The sequence below is a fragment of the Phaenicophaeus curvirostris genome, chromosome 7, assembly GCF_032191515.1.
Source record: "Phaenicophaeus curvirostris isolate KB17595 chromosome 7, BPBGC_Pcur_1.0, whole genome shotgun sequence".
NCBI classification, from domain to species: Eukaryota; Metazoa; Chordata; class Aves; order Cuculiformes; family Cuculidae; genus Phaenicophaeus; species Phaenicophaeus curvirostris.
The window spans coordinates 38,506,338-38,529,135 of record NC_091398.1 but is presented as its reverse complement, the minus strand read 5'-3'; positions in this window follow the sequence as shown (position 1 = coordinate 38,529,135).

Genomic DNA, 22,798 nt, shown 5'->3' with positions numbered 1-22,798 from the left:
CCAAAATATCCCTTCAAAGAGGGTTTTTTTAGCTTTCTTTCTGAAGCTGGACTGAGACAAATGCAGGACTCCTTCTACCATGCCTTTACACAGCACACCTCGTTACCTCTGCAGCACTACCAGCTCAGAGCTTTGAAGCATTGATGCAGACCTTAAATGATGAGATTTTCTCAAAAACGTCTTTTTTTTTTTTTTAATCAAAAGTAATAGAGAGAGTGGGAATATTTGCTTGTTCTTTGTTATGAATATGCTTCATATATTTCTTTAAATCTCTCTACTTGGGGAATCCACCAGGAGAAATAAATTTTTATATTTTAAAAATGAAGAGAGCTGAAAATTTCTTGCCACTGAAATTTGAAGAACTGTACTTATTGAGCCTAACAATTTCATCTGAACCAGGAAAAAAAGAAAGTCCAGCAGGATCTTTTGACCGAGGAAGAGAAGAAGAGAGAGAGACTACTCTTCAGGTCTGGATTTTAACTTTCTAGGGCATAATCACAAGTTAAATATCTGCAGTAATAAATGTTACAGCACAGAACTCATTTCCCTTTTGCCATGCTTAATCATTTCTGCGTCACTGGAGGCTTACTCTTTGACTTCACAGCTCTACTATGACATCGTACTACAATGCCTGACTTGCATTTCCAAAAAGGAAATTGTTTTCCAAAAAATATATGCAGCAATAGAGTCCAAACAGCATTCTCATAGTAACACACAGTAGCACTTTTCAAGACAGCTAAACTTACTGGGCCATCCCCTATGTTTACAGCATGCTTCAAATAGTTCTCCAAGAGCCCAGAAAGTAAGCAACAGGCACAGTTGATTTATTGAAAATTTATCCTTTTAAATCTTAAGGTTAATGGTTATCTTTTACGTTGTTGGTGGTCCATGTGTGATACACATATTAATAGACAAAATACCAATAGCAAGGTGAAAGATGTGTAAAAATAAAATATATTCACTGACAAAATAAAAGCAAATATGGCAGTCCTGCTAAATTTAAGCTGCTTCTTTTCTCTAAACACAACAAAAACGTCCAAAACTTTCTTGAAGATGTTGATAAAAGTCATTCCAAACTCCCTGTTCTGCTCACAGCCAGCACAACATGTCTTTGACTTGGTATCTCATAACACATTGCTAATGTTTTCCCTCTTTGAGCTATCAGGAAGCCAACAAACAGAAACATCAACCTGCAGATCCTTGCAGGTACCTACCTTAACCTTGGGCCAAATGTACTGCACATCAGCAATATCACACATGGCTTGTTCCTGCATCCCCAGCAGCTCATGGATCACTGTCCATGTGCTCTGGTGTCACCACATTTGGTGGCAGCGTAGGACACCATAAGGTAAAAACCTCAGTCTCTGCTTTTGTTGATGTCCAAGAACCCTGATTTTGTCCTGAGCATAGCAATCTAGTGCCTTCCTGCAAAGAAGCAAAGCTACATTAAAATCTATTTGTATTCTCACAAAATAAATATTAAATGATGACAACCTTAGAAATAGCATTCTTTACCAAATAAAGCTTACAAGCAGCAGCCATGTTTTCACCAAGTACCAGGTAGTGGCTGTAGACTTGGCAGTAAGAACTCAACAGAGGTTGTACTTTGTCAACTCTTACATGAGCTGGTCACCTTTGATCACTTATGGTTGTTTTGGAAAAATCAAGATCAAAAAAGAAATAGAAGGTAGGTACATACCATACACTGCTGAAGTTTTCTAACATCTTAGAGCAGTCTTCCCACCACGAGTCTCAGTGATTTTTCAGTGCAGTAGTGATCCATCCAGAGCTAGACTATAGAATCATAGGATGGTTTGGGTTGGAAAGGATGATGAAGGTCCTCTAGTCCAACCCCCCTGCAATGATCAGGGACATCTTCAACTAGGTCAGGTTGCTAAGACCCCATCCAACACATCCTTGAACATTTCAGGGAAGGGACTTCTACCACCTCTCTTCTGGACAACCTGCTCCAGTGTTTCACCACCCTTAGCATAGAAAAATTGCTTCCTAATATCTAGTCTAAACCTCTCCTCTTTCAGTTTAAAATCATAACCCCTTGTCCTATTTCTACATGCCCTGCCAAAAAGTTTTTCCCCATCTTACTTATAAGACTCCTTTGATTATTAAAATGCCACAAAAAGGTCTAAAGATAAAATGCTATATATAGCTAGTTTTTTTAGTGGATGTGCAACACTTTATCGAGTAATACCCTCAAAATAAAGTATCTTTTTACGTTAAGATAACCATTCCTTAATCTTGACATAAGCATGATGACTGTCGAATAGAAAGATGAGGAGAACAACAGTAATAAGTTTGTAAAGGAAGTTATTTTTGGAAGATAATTTTTACTTAGGAAAGGAGAAAAAAAAAGTCCAACTGAAGTAAACAATTTAGTTCACAATTGTCAACACAGAGACACTTTGCACAGACATTTCCTTTCATAGGTCACTACATTCATTGGATTAGAATTGGTTAGAGGACTGAAAATAGTAAATGACAAAAATTACTGTAAGTGGTAACCTATGAAGCAAAATACAGACAGCTGAGGAAAAATTAGATCACATTATGCTGAACCTAATCCTGCCTGTCCTGTAATTCAAGATCCAGTTTACATCTTTACAACTAGCTATAATAAAGCATAAGGTTTGTTAAAGATTTCAGCTGTTAAAAAATTAGCTTGTGGAATTTCTATGAGAAAAGAAGAAAACTAAAGAAAGCTTTTTAGGTCAAAGATTTTGGTTTTCTGTTTTCTTCTTTTAATCAACTTCTGCATAGATTTAACACTAGATAATATAATGTAATGCATCAATACACTATAGAAATTTTTCTCCGCTTTAAATATCACTCTCATTCATACTGCGATTCAATATGAAGAATCATTCAAAGATAAATCTAAATAAATAACAAGCTAGCTTTCAGGCAAACAAATGAATTTGCATTGTTTTATATTCATCATAAATATTTCACTTAATTACTGAGGTACTATGTTCAGAAATACAAAACAACATTATAAATTTATTAGCACTGTCCCTGCTGGTTTTACAGAAGTTCTGTGGAATGTAAAAGCCAAAAGTAGAAACAGGCTCAAGAGCATAACCAAAAGAGCAGAGGCAGCATTCAAATGCTAAACTGGATTGACACACACTGGTTCACCCTGTATATTTACCCCAACTAAAGCTTCCTGTCTTGAATCAGGTGTTATCCTATTTATTCTCAAACCCCAAGGTCAAATAAAACCTTTTCCTTCTGTTGACTTTCAAAACCTAAACATCTGAATCAGGCTAGTTCAAGTATTATCTTGCAGACTATCACAGGAGTTATTTTTCCCCCTCATTGTAAAATAGTGAAAACGTAAAAGGATGTAACAGCATTTTTCAAAGGTTTAGCGAGGTCAGTTATGTGGAGAAAAAATAAAAAGCGCTACCACAACATAAAAGCTGCAGTACAGAGTATTTATCATCAAAATTATTTAAGTTCTTTTAATGGCTCCAAAGGCTATGAAAAATATTTTTTAAATGTAAATACATGGGTCTTTTAGAAGAAGTTATCCTTCTTTGTAAACCACAGTATCACTGGTGATTTATAATTTTCAGAAAATCTTAATCCCCACAGGAAACATAGAAGAGTTCCTCTTTATTTTTAACCTAATGTTGGATCTAACATGGAATGCAGTTTTTGACATTAGCAAACACACTATTATTTTTATTTGCTTATAATAAATTAAGATAAAATTTGAAAGTGTGCAAGAATGAAACCATTTTAAAAACAGATTATTTTTCACAGCTTTACCTTAGAAACAACTTGAGATGTAAATAAAATTGTGGCTATTGCATTTCCCTAGGGATTAAGTACTCGTACTGTTCAAATGTCATTAATTATCCTTAATGCCGTTATGAACTATTTGGAGATTATCATTATTAAACTGTTAGAGCATTTCTTAATTCCTCACCAGAAAGCCACAGAGTAACTAGCTGAGACCGTCCTCCCCCTCTTTTGTTGAAATAACCATAGCCTAGAGGAATTGTGTCTGAAAAGAAAAAGTCAAGAAACAACAATAAAAATTACTTTGCTTGACTAAATGAGCAGTAGAGAGAGGAGTTTGGGTTTTAAACCATATGCTCTTTCATAAGCAGAGTATCTGGGTCTGATGCAGCCTGATTCAAGCGGCTGGGTTTCTCCGAGGAACTGGGGAAGCAATATAAATCCCTCTAACACAAGTATCTTCTCTGTAGCGTGCCTGCTTTATCTACACCGGAAAATGCCTAATAAACCCCTTTCCCAAATGAGAGCATTGCTTTTTCATAGCCTCCAAGGATAAGAAGGTAGAGAGATCTTGTGTGTGTGTGTGCACTCACATGTGTGCAGTTGTACCAGTAGCACAAAGCTTTTCTGCCCTACACAGGAAAGGGTTAAAGAGGCAGAGTATTGTGAGGAGTGAGTGAATTTCAAAGCAGCTTATTTAGATCATATAAAAAAAATAAAATAAGGAAAAAAAATATTTTAAAAACTGCATAGTCCAAGTCTGCATCATGAGAGAATGACAAGGTCTTCCCTGACACCTGACCACTTTAATTTTGGGATCCCAAGAATATTTCATTGCTGTAAAAATTCTTCACTAGAATAGAATATGGATATTGTATACTGAATTTGGTATCAATAATATGATTTATTTCATACTTAAACATTCAAACTACATGCTCTTTTGTCATATCCTCATCCTCCTCTTACAAAATGAGGATTTTCACATAGTTATTTAAATAGCATCACTTGGCTCTTTCTCTGAATAACCACTGGGCCAGGAGGACGAGTTGCTTCCTTGCAGGGTGCCAAGTGTTCCTACTACAATTCAGAGACTCATCCCCTTTTCCAGGATAAATCACAGTCCTTGCATTCATATTTTGAAGCCTATATTTTAGTTTGTTACTATGATTCAACTTGCATTTTTCATCCAAATACACACCAGCACTTTCACACTGGTATATTTTGAAAACGAATGTAATAAATTTGCCTACAGGTAAACTTGAACACTGTTTATAAACAAAGAAAGGGTTGAACTGAAGCTTTTAAATGGCTACCTGTAGAGATAAGAGCAGACAAATCTTCAGAGTTTACTCGCTTCTGGAACTTAAAGCAAAGTTCCTTGTCAGCTTGAAAGAACTCCTGAAAACACACACTTCTTTACCTTGTGCTTACACTTTAAATTAGCTCCTCAGTGGTTTCCCAAGTGTCATTCTTTTTAAGCAAAGGACTAATGGGTCTTCTCCAAGGAGGCAAATACAGAATCTCAGGTGGTCCTGCTTTCTTGGCTTGCATTTCTAGCTCCTCTTACCTCTGCTCTGGAGGAGTTCCCAGTCCATGCCTGGAGCACAGTGGGCCAGATCTAGTATCTGAATAGGACAGGAGAGCTGGAAGGTGAAGCTGCCAGCTTTGTGAGTGACTCCCAAATCAGCCAGAAAGGTTAGACTCTGAGACCATCTGTGCTACCAGAGAGGGAGTGGAACGCCAGAAAAGGGATTGCTGAAAAAATGAGAAAGGTTTAAAGGTGAGGAAAGACCCTCAGGAGGGCCATCGCCAAGAGTAACAATTGTGAGATGGTGTGGTCTGTGAAGGGACATGGGAACAAGCTTTCTTCTCTGTCCCTTTCTCAGGTCAGACCTACATGCTGCAGGGGCCTTGGCTTCCTCGCAGAGCTCTGCTGAAAAGTAACACAATGCTCAGGATCTGTTACAAGTTATTTCATCGAGGAATGTGTGTCTTTTGATGGTTATTTTAATTGGTGACAGCACTCACTGGTTAACGTACTCAATCTGGCACCGATGTTCTCCCACGTCCTCCTCCATCCTGATCACTCACCCTGTTTCACGGCTGCTTTCTCACCCTCATCAGAAGCTGCTGCCCTGTTACTGTCCTTGCACCAGCATTGTCTGGTCTGGTCTGTGTAACGCCAGCCTGGGGCGAGGACTGGCATATTTCACTGGAGATTAATACCTGCGCTGCCTGTCCAGAGAGAATGAAGAATTGATAAATGCAACAAGCTATAAAGAAAAACTGAATTCAGACCCCTCTTTATTATTTTGTTCAAACCAGCAACTAACAGTTCAGCCTGTTCATTCGTGCATAAAATAGATTTTGTATCAGTGAAAAAGCAAAGCTGTCAGATGTCTAAGTCTGAAAAGGGAGACTAAGTTATACACTTTGGCATAATAATTCTTCTAAGCATCTTAGAGAATTTTACTACCAATAGTGATTTTTTATTTGCAATGCTTCTAAGAGAAGGTAATTATTGTTATTCTTGTACAAGTGAGAGAGGACAACCTAAGTATTTTGTCAAAGGACAAACAGAATAAGCAGTAATAGAGTCAACATCTCTTGCCCAATGACTTAAACACAGCTCTTCTGGTCTGCTGGGCAATGAAATCTCTATCGGCTTCAGATCCAGGGCTGGCTTGCTTGACTGCGCACAGGGCACGTAAAACAAAGCCGATGTGGTTCACCTTCTTCCTCTATCATTTTGCTAGAGGGTCAGAAGCTAAGATCACTAGTGCCCACCAGAGAACTTGTCTTTTGTCTCTCCAGACTGTGGATGGAAGAATAACTGTGGGCTAGTAAAGATGAGCAACGGCTTTCAATTAAACTTAGAGCCAAAGAAGGTCAGCACAGTAGTTACCTCTTTCCACATGCCCCTCACAGCAACCTCTTCCTTCTTGAAATTCTCCCACACTGGGACACCTCTTTGGTCCACTCCCTATCCCCTTCGTAGAAGCAGTACAGTTATTCAGCCATCCTAGCACACCTCATGGAAAAAAAATCTTTATTTTTTCTTTCCCGGATTAAACATAGAAAATGAAATGACAAGGCAGTAGACACTACCTGGGGGAGGAGAGAACATTCTTCCAATCATCCAACCAGTGGTATCGTGGGACAGTAGTTGTTTGAAAAATAGTGGGAGGCTGAAGCTGGGAGCACCACCTCTCCCATCTTGTGTCTTTCAAGATACCATGGCTCAGAGCCCTCGTTCCCTGCTTTATGCTGCTCAAGTCAGCCCACATATTATCTTTTGCTGGACCTTGGTTGGCTGCTAACCTCCAGCATAGGTCACAGAGAAAGGACTTTCCTTTCATCCCTGCAGGCAGCCTTTTGCAAAAAAAAAAGCCAGGGAATAATCACAGGGTAGTAGTGACTCACTGTTTCTGTCAGTGGAAAGAATCTCTGCTGCCCAGTGATCCTCTTTTCCCACCTGGCATTGCCACCAAAACCACCACACCGACGAACAAGGAGGTTACGCAAGGCTGCGAGGTCAGAATATTAACTTACAAAAGTCAGGAACAGTGGGAAAGGGCTGCCAGCTAGACTGTAACAGCTTCCCTAGCCTGCTAGGAAAAATAGGTCAAGGTTTTTCCAAGGTGGCCGTCAATTTTGGATGTCTAACTTCATGTGTGTTAAAAAAAAAAAAGAAGAAAACATTTTGGAAAAAAACACCAAATTTCTATCATTGGGGTGGAAAAAAAACCCAAAAGGCAGCCAGACAGCTGTATCTTTCAAGGTCCTTGCAGTTGAGCACCCCAGAAAAGACAAATTACCTTGAGCCATAAGCTCCCAGGGAAAAAAATATGTCAACCACTCTGCAAAAAACAAGAGGAAACCCCATGGGTAAATAAGTAGTGGGAGCTCATAAGAGCACAGGTCTCAGGATGCATGTGTGTTTCTACTGCAGGAGAGAGAACAATTGAATTACGAGGAGCTCTTAAGCAAGTAAAGTAAACATCTTTTGGCAATTTAGTGCTGCACTTTGAAGCCTGACTATGTCATACAAATGGTGAAATAGCACGGACACCCTTCTGCTGGCTAGTTTGTTTAATATGGTGAGTCGGGAGTTTTCGGAGCGCAGCATTCTTTTATGAGCTCACGAGCTGGAGGAGGGAAAGTGTGGAAGGAGCAGGAGAGGGATGTTTAAGCTATAGCTGCCTGGAGCCCATGGGAAACATCGCGAGCGGGAAGGGTTTGCGGTGGGAGCCCCGCGGCATCCATGGGGCTGCCACCACGGGAACCAGCCGCAAACATCCCCCACCACAGGGAATGGGGAGAGAGAGAGAGAGGGGTATGGGACGAGGAGATGAAGATAATCACATGAGCAGGGTTAATTGCTATAAATATCAAGAATCAAATCAATATGTCAAGATGTGTGTTCCACTTTTCACATCTATGCGGTGTGTAAATGAGAAACGGAGAGAGAGGGAGGAAGAGCTAGAAAGAAAAAGGAGAGACTACTAAAGAAATAAGCCCCCCTGTACAGACAGCCTGACGCCAGATGGCTTCTTCTAATAAATATTCAACCTTAACTCAGTTCCCATGTAACTTTGTTGTAAAGCTGCCAGCACACCCACACAGATCTGGGCCAGCAAAATGATTACAGTAGTACAAACAAAATAGTGCAATAGAGGAAACAGGCAGACAGGGTCCTGTATACAGAAAGACAGAGCTGTAAAGATGTGAGTTGATGAACCTTTAGATTTAATACCAAGAACCTTAAAATAATGACTTGGGCAGAGGGGAGAAAAATCTTGGAGAGGGGGACAACAAAAGGGACTTATTTTTCCCTTGCTATTGCTTTTAGTGTTGGGAACACAGAGAACATCATCCTGTTAAGACAGTAAACAAGGCACCACAAATCAGTTACCATTCTGCATAATTTCTGTCTTCAGCTAGAATTCAGATACCTTGCCTGAAATCATACTCGAGCTTAAGTTTCTGCTGTCTGTTGTACTCATATGAGGCACAAGGTAAAAAGGAAAATTTTTTGCATGACATTTGTTATGTTAATTGGGAAGAGAAAGAGGAGATTTTGTGTATTTTTTTTTAAGAAAACACTGGCTCAATGCTCAAAAACATGCATTTCAGTTGTGCGAGTGTTTTTGCCCCAAGCTCTTTAATTTTAAAATTGGATTATGAGATCTGAATATCAGAACACACCATGTTGGCAACCCCAAAACTATTTAAATAGGACCCTGACCAAATCCTGATCTAGTGCTAAGATTAGGAGAGGAGGAGAAAAAGGCAATGAAAAAGGACATGCTTTGCAGACAAGCATCAATTGATAATGTGAAGCAAGAAAACAGATCCAGATCAGAAAGAAAATTTTAAAAAAGCTAGAATTTACACTGCTGATTTTTTTGGATCTGTTTCACACAGAATAACTCAATTTTAGAGGCAGGGAAAACGCACATAATCCAACTAAACTTTTACCTGCAGATAAGGTAGTTATTTAGCAATGATTTCTGGGCCAATGACAGATCAGGTAGCTAAAATTATGCATTTACTTCAAGAGAGTGTCAGGATGGCTCTTCTTTCTGGAGGATTCAGCATTTTGGTGTTATAAGCTACCTCGTGGTGTTGCTGGAAGGACATTATTTTGGATGATACAGAAGAGTATAAATAGAATTAATAAGACAGAATTAAAAAAAAAACAAAACCAACAACAAGGGGGGGGGCGGTAGGCTGAACGTCAGAAAATATTTCCTGGTTGTGAGAGTTTCCCTCTGCAAAGCAGATCGACAAGGAGATGTAGTAGGCTGTAGAGTCAGGCTTTCACCACTTCCCTCAGGAGATTGTCACTGCGGAGGTTTTAAAAACAAAGCTGAACTCAGCACTAGTAAATATGCTGCAGGGAATAACCCTGTGTTGGGCAAGATATGGACAAGATCAATTAACAGATCGCTTCTGCGTCGACTTTCTATTATTTTTGACTGTTAGGAAGAAAACTTTGCTAGATAAAAGCTTAAACCTCCCTCCACTAACCCTCCTACCCTCCTTTTCTTTTAAAAAAAGAACAGACTATCACATTGCAAGCTCATGTTTGAAGCTCTGTTCATTACAACCACTGAGTCTCTCCCACCAGTTTTGCTCTGCTCACCCTCTATCCGCAGTTATCGAGAAGCACTGGAAAGAATTACCTGGAGAGGAAAAAGAAAAAAAATAGAGATTCAAATCTCTCTTATTTCTGATATTACCAGGCCTCCCTTTATAATATTCATCTACTCTGAGCAGTGTTTGACACTTCCTTCCCACCACCCCCATTAGAAATCAGCTGTGGATTGCCTTCTCGCGCTCCTGCAGCCTGAAGGTACGCATTATGATTCTATTCTTATCCAAAACATGATAGCATCAGACAAGGGAGGTAGCCAAAGGCAGGCGGGCATCTTGGTAGGCTCCATGCCTGAAGAAACGCACACCTTTTGTTTATGGCTAGCAGGATAAAAGCCCTGCGATGGAGCCGGACACAAACCTGTCAGCCCTTGGGAAAACACCAGTGCTGAAGCTGCTAACAACACACCTCCTTGGTGCTGCGTGCTGCAAGCACATCAAACAAGTCCTTCATTGGCTATGCTGGCTTGAAGTTCAAGATATCTATTCTTACCTTAATAAATCAGGTCGACAATATGGAAAAATTCCTGTTTCAAGCTTAGAGGTTCAGGGTCACCACTTAGACTCCTCCGGCACTAAGCTTCATTCTGCAGACAAAATTGCATCAAAATGAGGGCTAACTTCAAGATCAATTTAAATCCTCCCTACACTTTTTTTTTGTTAAAATATACGCCACGCATTTAAGGGATTAAAAACAAAACACATGGATTTCTACTTGGTGGAGAGGCAGAAAGATGAGCCTATGGCTAAGATGGCCATTTCCCTCTGGGCTCAGGTGTCACAGGTTGACTGTGCAGTTAGACATCACAGCCCTGCTGCATCTACACATGGACTTTGATTTTTAGATCTGCTTGATTTAATACAGTGCCAAGTTTCTATGACTTTGATTTTCAGGTCTTCTTGATTTAATATAGTGCCAAGTTTCTATTGGTGGTGTTTGGTAAAGGAAAGGAAAGAGGCAAAGGGAAACCAGAAGAGAATGGGTATGGAGAAAATTAAATAATAAAGAGAAATTGGCAGGAAGAAAAGGGTGTACAGAGTAGGGTCTACCCATCATTTCCGTGTCCTCTCCATCACTGTTCCCACCCCTCTTTCTGTAGAGGAAATGCAGTAGATGTCCCATGGTCTGACCGGCAAGCAAGGCTGGAAGCAAGGCTGGAAGCAAGGCTGGAAGCAAGGCTGGAAGCAAGGCTGGAAGCAAGGCTGGAAGCAAGGCTGGAAGCAAGGCTGGAAGCAAGGCTGGAAGCAAGGCTGGAAGCAAGGCTGGAAGCAAGGCTGGAAGCAAGGCTGGAAGCAAGGCTGGAAGCAAGGCTGGAAGCAAGGCTGGAAGCAAGGCTGGAAGCAAGGCTGGAAGCAAGTCTCAGCCCTCCCTGGCTTCTCAGCAAAACAGCAGAATAAATCAAAGCAAGGAAAGAGCAAGGAAGGAGTTGAACCCTGGGCCCAAGGAGCAAAATGGAATGAGGAGGGAAGCTCTGCAGCATCTGAAGGCACCCAGGATGTAGGTAAGAATAAGAAGAGCGGAATGTTTTTTGTGAACTGGTTTTTACTACATATTCACTGACTGCATATTCTAAACTACATATTTCCCTAACTGAAGTTAGGGAAAGGCAGGTTGGACAGAAGTGCTTCACAACTACCTCTAAACTGTAGCAGCAGAATTGTCCCAGCAAGATGCTGGCTAGGGTGAACTTCTCAGCTTGTGTAAGTAACCTGGATGAAAACTTATCTATTTTAGCAGCCTCGGTCCTGCAGCTTCTGAGAGTGTCCTCCTGAGTGACCCCTGAACTGGCACGCTCATCACCTTGCTAGAAACAACAGGATTCATCAGGAGAGCATGCAGCCACGTCCACGCAGTGCGCTTCCCATCACATTGGATTTCTTCCAAGCCAGGTGTACATTTGGCTGGAACAGCAGCAAACCTCACCATTGAAACTAAAGAGGAAAAAAAAAAATAGCCAGGGTGACAAAACTGGTCCAAATTAATTCATTATTTTTGCAAAAATCTGTGTTTTCTTAGAAATGCAAGCAGTGATTATGGACATGAGACCAAGCAGATCACAGTGTTGATGCTCTCAGCCATTAGTTTATAAATTGAATAAGATAGATGTGTTCATTCATATGAACTAATGTATTTTTTCTTATGAAGCTTTCATATTATACAAATCCATTAGCATATTTACAAATTAATCTTCCCTTAGGAAGAAAAAAGATCAAAGATTTACAGAAGGAAGTGCTTTATTACTTTTAAACTGCCTTTTTTTTTTTTAAAGAAAGAGAAAAAGAAATGAAGGGAAATTATGTTGAACCATAAATGTTTCTTTATGACTACCGTACAGCAGCTTTGTGGGAGATTTAAATTTACTAAAGGGCAAGGGGGACTTTAAGCCATCTATACGAGTTCAGTATTAAAAATATATATACATGACAGGTGCCCATATAAGTTCATGCAGTACAAAATATTCCATAAATGAGCTCATTTATCTGAGTAATTTAAAAAGAGCTTCGGCACAAGGGGAGATATTTAGTATGAATTATAGTCCGTTTACCTTTCATAAGTTTTTTCATCACTTCCCATACCTCCTTTGGTGCTACTGAAAATATCTGTAGTTATCAAGTGTTATATTCAACCTTGCTATTCCCTATTCCCAGGAAAGCCCTATTGGTGAAGTGACTCCATATTCTTTTCAAGAAACACAGTTTGTAAAGCCCTGCATGCATGATTATTCCTTCTCCATAGATGCGAGATAAAACAAGATCAGGCTAAGAAATCTTTTATCTAAGCAAATAGTTTGAATAATAAAGAGTACTACAGGTAAAGAAAAAAATCTGTAGGTTTGCCCTCAACATTTAGATTCAACTCTGTTGTAAAAAATTCCTCTTTATGTTTTCAGAACGACTTTGTACTATGATTGAAAATACAGAGTAGTAGAGCAGCAAGGAAATGAAATGAGATGCAAACCTTTAATGATTTATTAATAACCACTTTCTGAGACATTTCTAACTACTAAAGAGAAATCAGAACATTAAATACATTAAGATCTTCAGAGGGGAGAAATAAGGAAACTATTGAAAACTTATGAAGATTTCCAAGGGAAAAAACACACCTGGCAACCAAAGTGCCTTTTAGTTAGAGCTGCTTCCACCTTGGGAAAGGAGTTGGAACTGTATGACCTCTGAAACCCCTCCCAGACATAAGTTCTGTACTTCTGCGCTGAAATGTTTGAAGATCTTTTTCAACATATACCATTTTATTTCTTTAGTACTTTGTACAATCACAGGATGGTTTGGGGACCAAGGAAGGGGCCTTAAAGGTCATCCAATTCCACACTCCTGTCATGGGCAGGGACAGCTTCCACTGCATCAGGTTGCTCAAAGCCTCATCCAACCTGGACTTGAACACCTCCAGGAATGGGATATCCATGATTTCTCTGGGCAGCCTGTACCAGTGCAGCACCATATACGCTAGGAGGAAATGTTTTCCTGATCTAATATAAATCTCCCCCCTTTCAGCTTAAAACCACCTCCCTTCATCCTATCCCTGCACTCCCTGATAAAAAGCCCCTTCCCAGCTTTCCTGTAGTCCCTTTTCAGTACTGGCAGCCGCTCTAAGTTCTCCCTAGAGCCTTCTCTTCCCAGGCTTTTCAACTCTCCCAGTCTTTTCAGACGGGAGGTGCTCCAGCCCTCGGATCATCTTCACAGCTGCCTCCTCCTTCATGGCATCTATGCCCTTCCTGTGCTGAGGACCCTGGAACCGAACACAGTGCTCCAAATTAGGTCTCGTGAGAGGAGAGGGGCAGAATCACCTCCCTCAACCTGCTGGGCACAATTATTTGAATAGATTTTTTGGATATATTCCAAAGAAAAACTTCGAGAGCCTTACACAGACTAAAGTTAAATCACCGTTCATCAGCACAATGCTCATTTTCTCATTATCATTGCACTCAAGTGTAATTCCTTTCACTTCTTGGAGTTTCCTGAAAAATTGGTGTTACAAGGACCAGTACCTGGATAACATCCACCTCTGCTCCTCCTCACTCCACACCTGACAATGAATAAAGTCTTTTCACAGCAGGACAGCTGTGTTTTTTCTATACTGGAGTCATGAGCACCATGAAGCCGTATACAGAGGTCACTGACAGGCAATAAATGATTTTACAAGATCTCATACCAGAAAAGAAAGAGGACCCCAGTAAACACATTACTAACCCAACAGAGATTTAAACCCGGTTTTAAAAGCTCTACATACACTCTTCACTGCTTTCACCAGCTAGGGCTCAGCCTGAAGCCTAAAGGTGGAACAATACTGAATACATTCTCCTCTCTAGCCCTCCTCTTCCAAAAAAATCTTTCTCCCCTCCATCTACACTCCACTCATCTCCACACTCGTTGAGTAAGTTTTGAATGAAAATACATTCTTCATCTACTTTGAAGCTGAGTTTAACTGTAAATCAATTCCACGTTCTTCTGGTTTCATTCAGGGATGCTCTCCTTAAATAACCAGCCAACTTCATCTCCATGCTCTTTTCCTCTGCTTTGCTGAAAGCGTCAGAAGGAAACTCTCCAGAAGGTTTCTTTGTAATAGTTAGAGGGGAAATTCAGTGTCAATTTTAGTTTTCCTACATACATTGCATTTGGCTATCAGAGTGTTCACAGTTAGCAAACCATAACTCTTCAATGTCTCAGCCTACCCATCTGGGAAATCAATAAAAGATAAGACTACCCATGCTTCAGGGTTGTGAGGGTTGGTAAATGTTTCTAAAGGTGCAATGTTTTTATAATGGCCTTAACGCTTTGTAGTTCTACAGCTTATTTTATTCCAAAATCTTAAGCTTTTACGAATAACTAACCCGAACCGTGACACTCCTTTGAGATGTCAGTAAATAAACAATAATGTTCAGAGTAATCCTTAGTCCATCTTATCTTAGTCCAAAAAAGTAATATCGGATCATTTAATTTGTCATTCATATAATACCCTAGTCCTGCTGAAGTCTGTAAAATATTTTGGTTGAAATTATTGGCAAATCTATTCAGTAGATTAATGCTAATTAGAGTGGGAGAGTTACGTATCACTTGAAATTTGGCTCACACAGAGGGAACAGCAGAGAAGAGAGGCATGTTCTAGACCCAGCAGAGGAGAAGGCAACAGCAAAGGTTCAGCTACAGAAAAAACCCCACATATATATTAACAGGAAAACCCCTTAGGCCAATGTTTTCTCAAACCAAGAGGCATTTAAGGTTAGCACCTTACACTTTTCAGGCATTCAACTCTTGAGCCATCACCACCTTGTTAAGGATGATGACTACATCACAGATGTGAGAGGAAGTTTAACACCACAAGATTTTCAGGTGAAAAAGTGTGTCATCAATGAAGAAGAATTACAAGTCATTAAACTGGAGTGCATGCTGTGCATGCCTCTTCAATTCAATATAGGGAATTAAGAAGTCAAATGCCTGTGGCATTAAATATGAATGATGAATGTGAGAAATAAAATAAGCAGAAGAGAAATCTATGTGTTTCATTACACGAGGTAGCTGTGCCACTGGCAGCTTTTCCTTTTGTATCAAAAAGAATGGTTTAAGATTAGAAAGCAAAGAAAACTCAACCTATTTTCAAGGAAATTCGTATAAATACTTGGTGAAAAAATTAAAAAATAAAGCATTTTCCAATTTGGATTCCATTCTGATAATCTAGAAAGACAACAGTGTGTGATGCTTTACAAACCAGGAATTGAGGATAGCACATGTTTTTCTTTGTAATAATCTTCTAAAAGAACAGCCAGCATTTAAAAGAAAAAAACACAAAACTATAGAATAGGATAAATGTCAGAAGTGACACATTTTCTCATTTTAACGCATGTGTCTGACTCCTTACAATATGAAGGATAAACAAAATGAGCCACAAAGGCTTCTGTGCGTACCATAAAGCTCTCTGAAGGAAATGGTTTCTTTCATCTCTGATCAAGTTTCAGAGGTGGTATTATTTATTTATTTACACATGAAGGGCTGCGAACCAAATTCACCTCATCGTTTTGTGCAATAGTTTGAAGAATATGTCTACTCAGCAGCCTCACTAAGACATCTAACTTTTGGAGTTATGTCCCCCAAGTAGTTAGGTGGTGTCTGCATCTGAGGCATCTCTCTTATGGACATCTAATATTAAAAAAGAAAAGTCTACTAATTCTCTGAAAGCGGTAGAACAAGCAACTGTGCCCTAGCAGGATGAGAATTAGGAACAGGCATGTAGCATCTGGAGGCACTATGGGAGAAAACAAAAGAAATGGTTGGGGTTTTTTTTCAAGACACTGAAGATGATCGGAGAAGAAAGTCTATGAACTATCACCTATCTCACCAAAGAGACTGAGATAAAAAGTGAAGGAGTACTAAGGGCTATTGAAAAGAGACGACCAGATTAGTGAGATGGGAAAATAAGTTTGCTTGTCTGTTTGGAAATTACAAGGTTCTAAGATAACATGCTACCCAGGCAGTGGATTATCAATAAATTCTAATCTGTTTCATATTATATATGAATATTTTTGGACATATAATGAAAACATCAACTGTATGGAGACCTGCAAATGGGTCTGTTCCAACTGAGAACATTTTGGAACTCTTATTGACACATAACTTTTTTGTTGTCGATAAAACAAAGTTTTGTTGATTTTTCAGGATAAAGGCATGAATTATACATGCGTATACCCATATATAAATAATGTGCATGATGTATTTTGGCATACAGCGTGTTTTCTATCCCATATACTCTCATCTAGATTTTTCTCAACTTATTTTCAGGCACAAAACACGGGAAGTTTGTATCATGCGATTACTTTTTTTTTTTTCCACTGCGTTGTTACGTGATAGATCACAAAGTGGATGGTGTGGATCATATCTCAGTTAACAGAACTGCTATGGAGGTAGAATCAACAACTTGAATAAGACACTCACCAATCACAGAGCATCCAACAGTGGCAGTAAATGATGCAGGAGCTCCACTGAGTCACTCGGAAGGGTTTGGCTTTGTGCTGCCTCCTAGAAAGGGTAGAACATTACAATTGATCCTTTAAACTTCAGGCGCTACACCTCTGTACAAGCGCTGTCGTATTGTGAATTCAACATGATTTTTGACATCTTGCATGTGCTTTGTTATAGGGACTGGGTCACTGGAAGTTTTCGCAGGCTTCTTACACAAAACAGCCGTTGTGGGAAAATCACAACTGTCAATCAGCACTGTCCACCCCACAGATAATGTGGTGGCTGGGATAATTCAGGGATCCTTGAGAATTTCAATCTGAATTAATCTTTTTGAAATAAGGTTTCTTTCCCCCAGTGCAACAAACTAAAATGATGTAAGTGCAAAATCTCTGTAGTAAATTAGCGATAAAAGAATAAAACTGTTAAACGAATATATTTTTCATGCTTGAGGGCTGTGTGTTTAACAGTTTTCTAACTGTTCATTCATTTATATAAAAATACTTTGGTTATTATCTACTTGAGTTGAAATTAGATATTTAATTGACTGGAGGGAATGAAATCCGCTCACTTTTAAATAAGGCAATGATTTAAAAATATTCCTGTAAAGTGATTTGTAAGACCACACCAGCACTAGTTCTTGGCACACGTCCTTGTCTGTGTATATATTTTAAAAGCATGGTTGTTTTTACAAACGTAGTACTGTGAGAGCTAACTTCTTCAGAAACATGTTTATCTTAATTAGGAAAGTCAACAGACTTCTAATGGGAAGAAATGCGTATTTTTCTCTGTGGTATCTAAAGCATCAAAGGCCTCGTTCTCATGCCAAACCAATCTTCCTTCCTGCCTGCCTTTCAAACCCAGGTGATTGCAGACAGCTGAGCAGACATTTTCCCAAAAGCTTCTATTGACCTGGCTCCAGTCCTTTCCCGTGCTCTGTCTCCTTTTCTATCCGCATGTCACTTCTCTTTCTCTTTCTGTGTATTTGTTGTATTTTTGCCTGAGGAAACCTAGGGATATTCATGGCACTGAGGCAAATAATGTGGAATTAAAAACTAAATTCTTCAGGCCTTATCCTAGCAACAGGACCATCACCATCTGTTCAGAGGACAGGACTGCCATTATCCTCTGCATTCTTTGTACGTACTCCATCACCTGTGAGGGGAAAAACATTGCCCCTTATCCTGGGGTCTTTGTTTAAAAACAAAGTCGTCTGCTTCTTTCTGGTACCCATACATTTCATAAATGTGATATACAGTACATTTAAAAGGAGTAGGCAGCAATAAAAACCTTTAAAAAAAAAGTATCTAAGGGAGGACATCTGCATGATAAACAACAAAAGCAAATATTGTTCCATTTAAATAAACAGTTGAGATCAATTGTCAAAGTTCATATAAATTCCTCCAGCTACTACGAACGTCAGTAATTGAAGCACTACACCTTTGAGTGTGGCATAATTTTACAGCAGTAATAGAATTGTGATTAGGAGAGGTTTCTTGTTGGTTTTTTTTTTCAATTTAAATGCCTAATTTAAAATCTCTGTTCCCCCATACGCTGCAAAGGCCATTTTGGCTGCTCACAAGTGGCTCTCCAGCTGAAGTCCCAAAATACAACAACAGAAGCTAAAGGGTTGTATGCCTTTTACCTCAGGAAAATGTGAAGTCACTCAAAGAGCTAAAATACCCCATAAATTAATTTGAAGTCATCTACTTCTCTTTAAGGACTGGAGTCCTTATTCCTGATTTATTTCTGCTCTGTAAATGTGATCAAGGGGAAAAGTGCATGAGGGAGGCAGAGGTAAAAATCAGTGAAATAAAAACAAAATTCCTGGAAATCAGGGCAGCAGTCGTGACCTCATATTATGTTTTCAGTTAAAAATTATAATTTAGAAAAGCTGGTTGACTGTCATTCTCTGTTGTTTTTATGCCACTTATAAACAAAGCTGCAGTCATATTTCTTTCTCAGGGCTTACAGACACATTTGTGGTATGCAGCTTGGCAACATAAATTGGTAAAATCTGCCTGCTCCTACCAAATCTCCAAAGGGTTCACATCCCATCCCAATCAGCCATCAGTCTGAAAGTCAGGGGTGCTGCGTCCTCTCCTCCCAGAGGCAAGAACAGGGCAGAGAGAAGCATGCTCAACTTCCCTCAACCTCTACCAACCTTCTTTTCCTCTCCCCACGACATCAGCAGCAAATACACACCCAGGAGGAGCAAACTCAGTGCAAACACGGCACCTCCACCCCAAGGGCACAAGGAGGAATGGGTAGTCACATCCTTAGAACTGCAAGTGACTTTTCTCCTCCCCTCCCCATACCTTTCCCCTTCCCCCTTTCTAAAGCCTTTATCCCCTTTCTGATTTCATTTATCATCTTAGTAATTAGCTTGTTCCGAATTTATTGCAGGCTGAGGGCCTGACCGGTAGAAGCTACCACCCTACTTGGTGGATCACAGGACGAGAGTTGTCCTACATGGACATTCAGTATCACCTGAACACAGAGACTAGGCAAAGAACATCATCCTTTTCAAGTTAAAACTCAAGTCCCCTCAGTTCAGTTTTCTCACAAGTGTTCACAAGGACTGAGGACACAAAAGCATCTGATGGAAATGAAGGAGAAATGACCTACTAAAAAGTAAAAGGTTCCCCAAAACTATTTATTTTTTGCACTAATGACTTTCACTCTTTGGTCAGCTAACGCTTTGGCTCAGCCTGCCAGGTACCCAGGTTTAGAGAAGAAAAGTGGTCAAAAGCAGAAGCTAAAATATTCTTCCACCTCAAAGGATGTGGTTGATTGCACTGTCGAATAAGTAATAGAGTCCTAAGCTGCCATCAGCTCCTCTGTAAGCTTATGCGTGAGTGGGAATCTTCCTTGGAAACCAGAGGGATCCCAGAGTTTCTTCAGCTCCCAGTAGAAGCCGGTACTTTAATTTAGCCCAAGAGGATTCATCTTGCTCTGCATCTAGGTGGCCTCAGAGAAGACACCACGTTGGCCAGCTAGCAATGTAATTGTGTTTTCGAAATTGCCTCTCAATGGAAAATCCATCTCGAGTGGTACTACTTCAGCTGAATTATCCACAGTTTTGTCAACACTGACATAAAGATTTATTTTAAAAGTCTTTGAAGTATTGTTTGGAGCTTGGCTTTCTTACCAAACTACTAAGCTTCTCATCTTTGCATTCCTCCCATAGTTCATAAAAGTAATAAACTGTTGTACATATTTACAGAACAAAAATGATGTTGCCTTCACTGTAGAGAATACAAAATACATATATTAGCATTCACAAAGTCTTATCATCATTATGAAACAGCCTTTAAAGAGAAAGGAAAAATAGAAGTATTGTATTTCATATGAAAAACTGGGGGGAGGTGGGAAGTTAGCATGCGAATACGTGGTACTAAAAGCAAAACTCATGTTTCAGTAACTAACTAATATTTCTAGAAGTCTTAAAGTACAATATAGAAACAGAACTAATGAGGTTCTCCATTCTTTTCTAGTTTGAGGGGAAACTTAGTAATGTAAGACAGATAAAGAAATCCACTAATTAAAATATTCTGAGAAGAATGGTAGCTTCCAATTATTTTCCTGATTTGACACAATCTAATAGCAGCATAACGTAGCAATATTTTATGCAACATCAAGGGATTTGGTAAAAAGCAAGTACAAACTGAATCAGAACTTTGAGGACAACAGAGTGCTCACAGACCAGTAATAGATTCATCACAGACTAACTTAAATGAATACAGAAATGAGAAGAGGCAAGCCTGATGTTGAGAAATAACTGTCTTCTAGTAAGAATAAAGTTTTCAAAGGAGAACGTTGAGAGCTGATAATGGCTTGGATGGATGTAGCACATGAATTGAATAGTGTGCATTTTTTATTATGTAGTTTTCTCTTGATGTTAGAGGTGCTCCTCTTTTTTGTTCCATCTATGTGTGTTTCATTTCTTATTTCTAAATATCTACAAATATAAGAAAGCACAGAGCTCAAGCTTTCCCACTCCAAAATCCATCACAAGTCAGTAAAAGCTTTGCCATCCAACTTGATATCTGAATACGAATAGCCGTATAAACTTGCTCTCATCTCGAGCGTAATTTAACATAGCACCACAATAACTGCTGAGAGCACATCCAAGGTCGTTGATAAGTGAACTGAAGTGTCTGCGGGGCTAAAAGTTCGGCTGCTTTAGCAGTATGGGCTGGTGCGATACGGACCCGGCAGGGCTGCTGCCCAGCTAGGAAAGCACTTTCACAGCGTAATGCACCTGGGTTTAGCCACTTAAGACAAGCTGTATCTCAGTTTTACCATTAGTAATGTGGATATTAAACATTTGTCTCAAGCCTGATGTACTGCCAAGCATTTATATTATAGAGGAACACTTTGAAAACTATAGAGAAATACAGATGAACACTGTAGCTATCAAACCAGCACTAGAGCTGCTGTTGTAGTATGTAACCATAATGATAACGGTGAACGATAAAGATATTTTAAAAGCTACTCACTACTTTAGTAAGCTTCAGGTTTTGATTCAGATTTCCGAGCTCCCAGCCAATCCCTAAGAGAGGAGGTAGGAAAAAATAAATAAAAAGTTCTTTTCACCATATAGTGTTTCTTCAGATAGACCTAATAGTCCTGGAGGTTAATAGAGCTCATAAACAGTAGTGTGAGAGTGGGGCAAACAAAGGTAAAAAGACAAAAAAAAATTATTTGGGGATGTTGTTTCATTGACAAGACCACAAAGACCAAATGGCAGAAGATACAAGAGCAGCTGGATAGGGTAGGAAAGTCAGACAATACGTGGAGGTTGAGACCACAGGTGCTTGTCAGAGTGGTGCCAGAGTGGTGCGAGGGCATCGCCAGCAGTGGGAAGGTGGGGAGCCTGGCGAGACAAGCTCACGGCTGGAGTGGTGTTATCCAGACACAGCCAGGCAGAAACTGCTTCTGTTGCTACTGCTAATGATGAATACCATATGCTTGGCTCTTGCTATTATAAAATAAGTAACATTGCTACTGCCTATGAGTGAATGAACTCTTTCCTTTCATTAAAATTAGACATTTATGCCCATACATTTTGCCTCTAAGCCAGTACATGGGCAGTAACGTTTTAAACTTGAAATACCCTCCAACTGTGTTGGTTTTCACCTTTCACCATCTTATCAGCTTGATCCATTCTGAGCTTTCTTTCATATGCAACACTTACTCTTTCCCTTCTCCCAGAAAATAATCCTTAAACAGAGAAGAGAAAGAATGAATATGATCAGTCATGTATCATTTTATTTCTTCTTTCAATTACTTTGGACCAGTTCAAATCACTGTAGTTACAAACAAAACACGTACTTGGTTGCCTGGATTTGGGGTAACCTGTCTTCAGGCACAGGGAAAAAAAAAAAAATGTTTGCAGTATGTATCTAATTTTAGTCAGTCTCCCACTATCTGAATAATCAAGTGGTTTATTAAAGTCATTTGGGCCAACGCTTATTAATTTATCAGTGGAAAGGAACCTATTGGATCCACTTATTTCCATTTATAGCTTCACACCCAAACAATTTATTTTGGGGTGCCATTAAAGAGGATCAAATCAATGGACATGCAGTTAATTTAATTAGCATGCACCCTGCAGGCCTATCTGCTCAAATGATGTAGGAAGTTTCATCATTTAGAACCGTTTCCTTCACAACTGAGTACTCTGTGCAGCTGTGAAACAGAAAACACGTTGCTTTTATTTTTATTTTTCAATCAACATCTCCTTCCATTTTGCAAGTAAATTAGCATACATGTAAATATTGAACAGGCCCTAACTCCCATACGGAGCCACAAAAGCAGAGCTGATTTAAGATTTTGCCATGTCTTCTGCTACTTCTGGCGTTTCACTAACATCAGTTTTACTGGGCTACTGTCAAGTGAAGCAGAG